Source organism: Chelonia mydas, chromosome 10 (assembly GCF_015237465.2).
Source record: "Chelonia mydas isolate rCheMyd1 chromosome 10, rCheMyd1.pri.v2, whole genome shotgun sequence".
Taxonomy (NCBI): Eukaryota; Metazoa; Chordata; order Testudines; family Cheloniidae; genus Chelonia; species Chelonia mydas.
Window position 1 is genome coordinate 21,332,856 of NC_051250.2, and position 9,928 is coordinate 21,342,783.

Genomic DNA, 9,928 nt, shown 5'->3' on the forward strand with positions numbered 1-9,928 from the left:
CAACATTTTCCAAAACAAGAACTTAAAGTTACGCTACAGAGTATGTATTTAGGCTTCCAAATAAATGGCCAGGTTTTCAAGAATGCTAAGTACCCAGCAGCTGTTACTGAATTTAATGTGAGCTTCTCTGAATGTTTAACATTTGAAAATAAGATCACTCACATAAATGCCTAAAACTAACATAGGAGTCTAACTTTTGGAACCCATTTTTGGAAATCTTGGCTCTTGTGTTCCTGTATGTTTGCAAGACATAATGTATATCTAAGGCACTATATAAATAATACTTTATAACAATTCTACATTGTTTCAGTGTCAACACTTAACTTCAGAATCATGTTAGATGATAAATATATTTAACATCTATTTAAATAACTTTTTAATCTAAGTAGCGAACCATAATACACAGTACTAAGTTATGAAACTATGCCTGAGGGTAGACTTGCTTATTACCAAAGATTCTGTGCATCCACATCACACACAAATTGTACTCTGCAGTAAATTTTAATTTGCTTTTCTTTACAACTATAAACAATTTTATTGCACTCATGGGAAAGAATTGAGTCTTGTTTTGTGGCTAACTAGAGGCCTTTAATTCCCCGATACTTGTGTTTGTGCTGTATTTCCAATAACTTTTTGCCCCATATGTGGTTATAAATGAACACATTCTCACCACTCAGCTAAATGTTAAAAAAGGAAACAAGAGAAAAAAACTACTGCAAAAAAACAAAAAGCTAATTTCTGGAGTAAATCAACACAATACCAATTGCACAGCTGTTTATAGATAAAAATCTTGTTTTACATTCCATTGACATAGACTTACTTCTTTCATAATTCCTAAAAGTAGCAGCACAAGACTGTATACTTTTTATTTTTTCTGTCTTTTTAAAATTGTAAGCTCCTCAGTACAGGGACTGCCTTCACTTTTGCACTGAACACTGCCAAGCAGATTGTCAGATATTATTAAGAACAGTGGAAAAACAACACTATTGCAGACAGCCAGCTAATAAGCATATGCTCATTGCCGCTCAAACCTAAAAGACCCAAAGGCAGTTTCAATTTTCAGGTCCTATTGCAGAATGCAGATATGATCAATGAAATTACAAATTATTGACTGAAATGAGCTTCCACATTACTAAGGACATGGAAGATGGTCGAAGTTTAGCTTTCAGATGTTTGATATGCAGCACTGAAAGGGATTTGGGTAATATGCTGGAATGATGGCAGTAGTGATGGATAAACATTCAAAATAAAGTTTACATGTTCAACTATGGTTTTGATCTAAAGTGAGGAAGTACTGTCTAGTGGTTAAACTGGACTGAGAACCAAGAGAGCTGGATTCTACTGCCCTAGACTTGCTGTGTGACTCTGAGCCTCCATTTCTTCAGCTACAAAAGGTACATTTACTCTTTATAATACCTACCTCAAGGAATGACTGACTTGGACTTGGAACATAGAGCTTTCACCTCTGCCTTCCATCTTTGGCAGCCTCCTACTGCAGTCTTATCTTCCCATTTCATAATGACTTTCAGTTCTGCTTCTGTTGTGTGTTTCCAAGTTGTCCTTGGTCTACCTTGTCGCCTCTTGCCCTGGAAATTTCTGTCTTGTTTTGTTGTTTGGTTCTTTCCTCCATGTGTGTCATAGCCATCTCCATTTTCATTCCATAATTTCCTGTCCTATCAGTTTCTGTTTTCCTGCTCCAAAGCTCCACATTTCTGATTTTTTTTTCTGGTCATCTGATGTTGAGGATTTGTCTAAGGCAGCTGTTTATAAAAACCTGAAGTTTACACAGTAAGGTCTAGATAACTCTTCAAGTTTCAATGCCATATAGTAAGATAGACTTTACAAAGGTGTCAGATATTCAGAATTTAGTTCAGAGCATAGATCCTGGAACTAGGGGTGCTGCTGCACCCTCTGGCTTGAAGTGGTTTCCATTAATAATGGGGTTTACAGTTTGTATTGTGGGGGTGCCGAGAGCCATTGAACCAAATTGTTCCAACACCCGGGCTTCAGAGGGCAAGGTTTCTGATTCTCCAGATCAGCTTTAGGGTTCCAAAGGCATGTCTGGCTTTCGCTATCCTGGCTTGAGTGTCTTCTGTTCCACCTGTTCTGCTTACGATGCTACCAAGAATGAACCTCTTCTATTGTCAGTCCCAGAAAGTGTTATTGGTGTTCCTTGCTGTGTGTTGATTCTCACAGGTTTCTCTGTGTTTGTTTTAAGCAAAACAAACTGGGCATAGGTCTGGAGATCATTTGTTTTAGCTTACATATATCTGTGACTGGAAGGTTATGTCATCTGCAATGTCAAGTCTTCTACCTTCTGTGTGAAAGTCCACTGTATGCTCCTTAGTAGTTCTGCAATCTTTCATATTACCCTGCCCATTATCAATAGGAAATTCCTGGGTGACATAAAGCCTTGTCTAATGCCAACAGTTACCTCAAATGGTTTACTCAGTTTGTTATGTATTACTAAGTATGTTACAGAATCATAGGAATGGAGGGCTGGAATGGACCTCGAGAGCCCATCAAGTCCAGACCCCTGGGCTTAGGCAGGACCAAGAAAACCTAGATCATCGCTGACAGGAGTTTGTCCAACCTATTCTTAAAAACCTTCAGTGTTGGCGATTCCACAACCTCCCTTGGAAGCCTATTCCAAAGCTTAACTACCCTTACAGTTAGAAAGTTTTTTTCCAATATCTAACCTAAATCTTCCTTACTGCAGATTAAGCCCATGACTTATTGTCCTACCTGCAGTGGACACAGAGAACAATTGATTCCCAACCTCTTTAAAAAGGCCCTTAACATATTTGAGGACTGTTATTAGTCCCCCCTCAGACTTCTTTTCTCAAGACTAAACATGCTCAGATTTTTTAACCTTTCTTCATAGGTCAGATTTTCTGAAGCTTTTATCATTTTTGTTGCTCTCCTCTGAACTCGCTCCAATTTGTCCACATTTTTCTAAAGTGCGGCACTCAGAACTGGATACAGTACTTCAGATGAGACGTCATCAGTGTCAAGTAGAGCAGAACAATTACCTCCTATGTCTGCATATGACTCCTATTAATACACCCCCCGAATGACAGCCTTTTTCACAACTACATCACATTGTTGACTCATATTCAATTTGTGATCCACTATAACCCCCAGATCCTTTTCAGCAGTACTACCACCTACCCGGTTGTTCCCCATTCTGTAGTTGTTCATTTGATTTTTTTTTCCTTCCTAAATGCAGTACTTTGCTTTGTTCTTTATAGAATTTCATCTTGTTGACTTCAGATTGTAGGCCTGGGCATAAGGAACTTCACAGAAGTAATATGTCTTATTTCTTAGTGGGCATGATTGGGAAGGTAAATGGATCGGTAGGCTAGAGACAGGTTGCTTGTACTAGCTGAGATAAGGGGGAACATCTTGCTACCATTTACAATGGACAAGATAAGCCTGGAATGTAAGATAAGGTAAAGAATAGGTTGTGCATGGACAGCATGTGGATAGAACATTCTATAGAGATTGGTTCCTGTACAGTAACTAAGCCGATCCGGAAGCATATGATGCAATATATAAAATAAAGCATGATTAGTTTTAGTAAAAATATATATAAAGAAAAGTTTTGCTGTGTAGCTTTGGATGGGTGGTACACCCTATACTCACCCCCCACGCTTGAGTCTAATCAACTCAGTGTAGCTTTGATGTATGCCAAATAAAGGCAACTGAGTAACAAAACTGAAGTCCCATTCAGGTCTTGGGGAACCAACTGGAAGAGGTCTTGGGGGAACCCTAACACAAACCAATTCTCCAATATATCAAGGTTGTTTTGAATTCTAATCCTGTCCTCTAGAGCAGTGGTTCTCAAAGCCAGTCCACCGCTTGTTCAGGAAAAGCCCCTGGTGGGCCGGACCAGTTTGTTTACCTGCCATAGGTGCAGGTTCGGCCGATCGTGGCTCCCACTGGCTGCGGTTCACCGCTCTAGGCCAATGGGGGCTGTGGGAAGGGCAGCCAGCACATCCCTCGGCCCGTGCCACTTCCCGCAGCCCCCATTGGCCTGGAGCAGCGAACCGCGACCAGTGGGAGCCGCAATCGGCCGAACCTGTGGACGCGGCAGGTAAACAAACCGGTCCGGTGCGCCAGGGGCTTTCCCCAAACAAGCGGCGGACCGGCTTTGAGAACCACTGCTCTTGAGTGCCTGCAACCCCTCCCAGCTTTGTGTCATCTACAAATTTTATAAACAAACTCTCTACTCCATTGACTAGTACAGGACCCAATATTGACCCCTGTGGAACTCCAGTACATACACCCTCCCAGTTTAACAGCCAACTACTGATAACCACTCTTTGAATATGGTCTTTCAACCATGTGTGCACCCACCTAATAGTAATTTCATCTAAACCACATTTCCCTAGTTTTTGAGAATGTCATGCGGGACAGAACGCTTACTAAAATCAAGGTATATTTCCCCATCTATTGCTTCCCCCCCCCACCCATCCACTAGGCCAGTAACACAATCAAAGAAGGAAACTAGGTTGGTTTGGCATTATTTGTTCTTGACAAATCCATGCTAGCTATTCCTTATAATCCTATTATCCTCTAAGTGCTTACAAATTGATTGTTTAATTTGTTTCAGTATCTTTCCAGGTATCGACGTTAGGTTGACTGGTCTATATTTCCCTAGCTCCTCTTTGTTCCCATTTTTAAAGATACTATGTTTGCACTCCAGTCAACTGGGACCTCACCCATCCTCAATGAGTTCTGCAAGATAATGGTTCTGAGATTGTTTTCAGCTAGTTCCTTAAGATCCCTAGGATGAATTTCATCAGGCCCAGACAACATGAATACATCTAACTTATCTAAATATTCTTTAATCTGTTCTTTCCCTATTTTAGCTTGCATTCTTTCCTCGTTGTAAATATTAATTGTGTTGAGTATCTGGTAACCACTGGCATTTTTAGTGAAGACTTAAGCAAAATAGGCATTAAACAATCCAACCATCTTGATGTCATCAGATATTAGCTCTCCTTTTCTGCTAAGTAGAGGACCTGCACTTTCCTTTCTTTTTTGTTGCTCCTAATGTATTTAAAGAACTTCCTCCTTTTGCTATTTTCATAGAAGATATGAATGCTATTCACAAACTTCTTGGGGATTCCACAGTGGCATAGCAATTTCCATTAGTTCTATCAACCATGTCAAAAGCTTTTTGGAAATCTATGGAATTCATGTAGAGTGCTGACTGAGTTATTTGATCTATGCAAGGTTTCTCCTGTCTGAGCCTTTCTGTTCTTGTCATAGTCTTGTATCTACTGCTTTCTTTAATCTGTCTAGGATAAATATAGTAGTAAAGTTTAAGTCATTGTTTGTAAAATGCTTTGAGATTCTTGGAGAGAACTTCAATACTTTGGACTCTTATAGTCATCTAAAACTTATCCAAACTATAGGAATCTCTTCTGAGAACAAGCTCTCATGATATTTAAGTTTTTGACAGAGAGACACTAGCAGATGGGGCCGGGGGGGGGGGGGGGGATGGGAAACATATCCAAATGTTTCAGAAAGTTAAAAAGAGGTTTGATTCAAGTTTGAGTCTAGAAATGGGTGGAGTTCTCCAATCTGATTCAACTCATCCCAGATTACCCATCACATTACCATGGCTCTACCATAGAATTACAGGAATGTAGGAATGGAAGGGACCTCAAGAGAATGTCTAACCCATTCCTCTGCACTGAGGCAGGATTAAATATACCTAGACCATCCCTGACAGATGTTTGTCTAACCTGTTCTTAAACCTCCAATAACAGGGATTCCACAACCTCCCGAAATAACCTGTTCCAGTACATAACTATCCTTATAGTTAGAAAGTTTTTCTTAATATCTAATCAATATTTTTGTTGCAAATTAAGCTGATTACCTCTTGTCCTACCATTGGTGGACATGGAGAACAATTGATCCATGTGCTCTGTATAACAACCTTATACATATTTGAAGACTTATTGCCTCCCCCCACAGTTTTCTCTTTTATAGATTAAACATGCTCAATTATTTCAGCCTTTCCTCACATGTAATGTTTTCTAAGCCTCTTATTTCTGTTGCTCTCCTCTGGACTCTCCAATTTGTCCACATCTTTTTAAAGTGTGGTGCCCAAAACTGGACTCAGTACTTCAGCTGAGGCCTCACCAGTTCCAAGTAGAGTGGAACAATTACTTTCTATGACCTACATATGAAACTCCTGCTAATACACCCCGAATGACATTTGCCCTTTTCAGAGCCCTCTGTAGGGCATGCCAGCTCCTTAAACAAATGATTGTCCCACAGCTTCCTTCAGACTCCCCTTGAGACTTTGCAACAACACTCTCTGCAATTTGCTCAGCATGCAGTAAATCCTAGTAATCTTCTCCAGTGAGGTGGGGGAGCCTACAGTCTAATCCAATAAAACTGGAAACATCTGAGAAACACAACCTTGTTGCAGATCCTCTTGGTCCTTGTTCTGCTAAACCACTGTGCCCTCCAATCTGGCTCTCGCTCCTCATATTTATAAACTCCTTCCCCATCCCTTGAGATTCCATTGGTCCCACTCTCAGAGTGTGATTGTGGGTGTCTCCTGCCAGGCTGCTTGCCCACAATGGAAGTCACCCAAGTAGCTTCAAACAGCTAATGATCATCTCCAGTGCCTGCCACAACCAATTTCTGAGTGATTCTAGGCCATCCAGTAGAGTCACCGTGTGCAGCACTGGCAAGCCTACAGGCACAGAGTCCCCTAAAACAAAACCAAGAACTATGTCCTATGTACTGTCCCCCCGCACCCTTATTTACCCCCCTAAATTCTACACTGCAAGTATGTGGGTTGCATACTTATAACACAATGACATTTTCTGTTTGGAAAGCACCCATTTGAGGGGCCTTTTCCTTTCTGTTGCCATTTCCCCTGAAGGAATATTTTTATTGAGACATCTTGCTGAAAACTCTGGCTTCTTTCCAGATCAATTTCTACTGCTTTTCACTTGGCTGTCTGATTTTCTTATTGCTCCACCTCTCTCATTCCTGATGCTAGAGGACGTGGTATGATATATGGCAGTTGAGAAATCAGTGTTGTGACTGGACCAGCAGAAACCATGAGAATTATATGGATTTATCATCTGACCTTGCTCTACTCTTGGAAACTGCCTGTCATATCGTGAATCAGTGTGACTTGACAGGTCTGATAATAAGATTTTACTATTCCAGAATGTGTTGAAAAGAAGGCTGTCTTTCAGCACATGGAATGAGATATACTTTCTCTCACAAACGGAAAGGTTACAGATACATTAAGGGGGTTGTTTAAAAATGAAGCGTCATTCTTAGCTCTGGGTTTCTTGTCAGTTTAATCTAGCCTGTATTACACAGGTCTCCAAATGGTAATTTTACCATGAGACAAATTCTGCCCTTAAGTACATGCATTCACCTATGTAATTGCCAGCCAGGAACACCTCAAGGCAGAGTTTGGCCCACATGTACTGCAAGGATCACACCATATCTCTAAGGTTAGTTTAATGATGCTTTGTTTCTTTTAATTTGACCTGATTATTGGTCAGTATGTATGTAGTTTCATGAGTAAAAATGGAAGATGTGGTGAGGTGTCCAAGGACTTGTCTACACAGTGCTTTAGTCCACAACAGACTGGTGTAAACTGGAGTCCACACTAGCATGTTGGGCACTAACTGGCCCATGTTAACCCTGCTTGTGTGCATGAAAAAATCCCTACTGCACATTAATGTAGTCCCATTTCAAACAGTACTATGTTAATGTGCACTAGGAAATGTTTAGTGTGCACCAACAGGGTCCACACACTTGTGCGGACTAAAATGTAACAGCCCTTTGCTGCAGATTAAAGAGCTATGTAGACATGCCATAAATTTCACATAAGAATTTAGGAAGGAGTGATACCAGACTCTGTCCAGCCCAGTTGCTCTATACAATCATCAGGCCCAAGCAATCCCCTAGGGGGATAGTTTCAGTTTCTTAGAGAGCCAGCATGACCTGACACACATTTCAATAAATGGGACCTAAATAAATAAGCCACCCCCTGACAAAGTGGCAGTTGAGAAAGCAAATAAAGTATCTTTCATTCTGGATATGAGAGTACCAAGGAATCACAGCCAAACTCATCCCACCCCCACTGTTACATTTAAGAAATATAATATGTCTGATTTGGAAAGATATCAAATCTACAGCATTCTTAAATAAAGGGGTCTAGTCCAAATTTCAATCTACGAATGACAGTTGTGCTCCTCTAGATAATGCAGATCACAAAGCCCAGGAGAAAGCACGTGAGAGATGGAGACAAAGAATTCTCTGTTGATGGAACAATCTTCCACCATCTTTAGGAACTGTTTGAAAGCCTTCCTCTTTGAGACAGCCTTTCCATCATAAGTGACAGACACAATTTGAAAATTCCCACCCTCTCCCAACTCCCCCCACCTGCTTGAAAAAAAGCCCCTACCCCAAGAAGAGGTCTAACCCTGTGAAGGAAAATGTGCCAGAGATTCCACTGAGTCCACTAGGGACTTTGCTACTGCTATTAAGTGGAAGGTGCTCAGATATTATGAAGATGAGGCAATATAAAAATCCTTAGAGATATATAGATACTAATCTTACAAACTGAGTCAGGGAAGAGAAAAATCACAGGTAGTAATTGGGAACTATTAGCCTAAATACTGTAAGCCAGTGGTTCTCAAAGCCGGTCCACTGCTTGTTCAGGGAAAGCCCCTGGCGCACCAGACTGGTTTGTTTACCTGCCGAGTCCACAGGTTCGTCGATCGCAGCTCCCACTGGCCGCAGTTCACTGCTCCAGGCCAATGGGGGCTGCAGGAAGGTCGGCCAGCACATCCCTCAGCCCGCGCTGCTTCCCACAGCCCCCATTGGCCTGGAGCGGCGAACCGTGGCCAGTGGGAGCCGTGATCGGCCGAACCTGCAGACGCAGCAGGTAAACAAACTGGTCCGGGACACCAGGGGCTTTCCCTGAACAAGCAGCGGACCGACTTTGAGAACGACTGCTGTAAGCCATTTCTACAAGTACAGAGGCAGGAGCTCTTAAGATGGAGTAGAGTTAGATATAACTTAATCTTGGTCACCTGTAAGGAAGACTGTTAACTTTATTACTGTGCATCTTCCTACTAATCTAATTGTGGCTCCAGTGTTGGAATAGAGATACAGGAATTCCTTCATGCAGGGATGGCAGAACTTGGGGGATGGGCTAGCACCCCTGCAATAGAAATATTAGAGGACAGGATCTATGTTTCTACTCTCCTGGTGTTTTCTACCCTCACAACATCTTGGAGGAGAAAGACAAGCAGGACGCGGCTATGATTCTCCCTACCCCACCCCCCCGCCATGCTGTAGCACTCTGTAGCTCAAAGCGGCAACCTAGAAGCCCCATATTCACCACTATATAATGATCTGTTTCGCACAAAGTATGCCTTGTGAGGTATCATTTTAAAACTTTTGATCTGTTGAACATTAATATCCTGTTGGGGTGTATGTGCTATTATTGTGTAAGCAGAATCTGAATGAGCTCTCCCCTGACATCTAGTGGTGAGTTGCAGAAAAAGACTTCAGGAGCTGATCTCGTTTGCATGGACACACCCACCCTGCCTAGGTGCTCAGCATGATGGTATTGCTTGCCCAAATGATAGCTTGTGGCTAGTGTTGGATCCCAAGTCTCCTTGTTATTGGGGCAGGAGTAATAAAGGATTGTTATCCTTGTTGTATGCACTGAGGGCAGCAGAACTGTACCTGGCATAACCCGATGGAGGGACTCACCCTCAACTGAATGGCACTCACTAGGCAGGGGACATGGGTTCTAAAGCCCAAAGAGTTGAGAGAAGGTGGGGATAGGTATTCCTACCTGGTGGTGTAGGACTATTTGACCCTGCCTTTCTCTATGGTATAATAGAAAAGCTAATTTAGACTC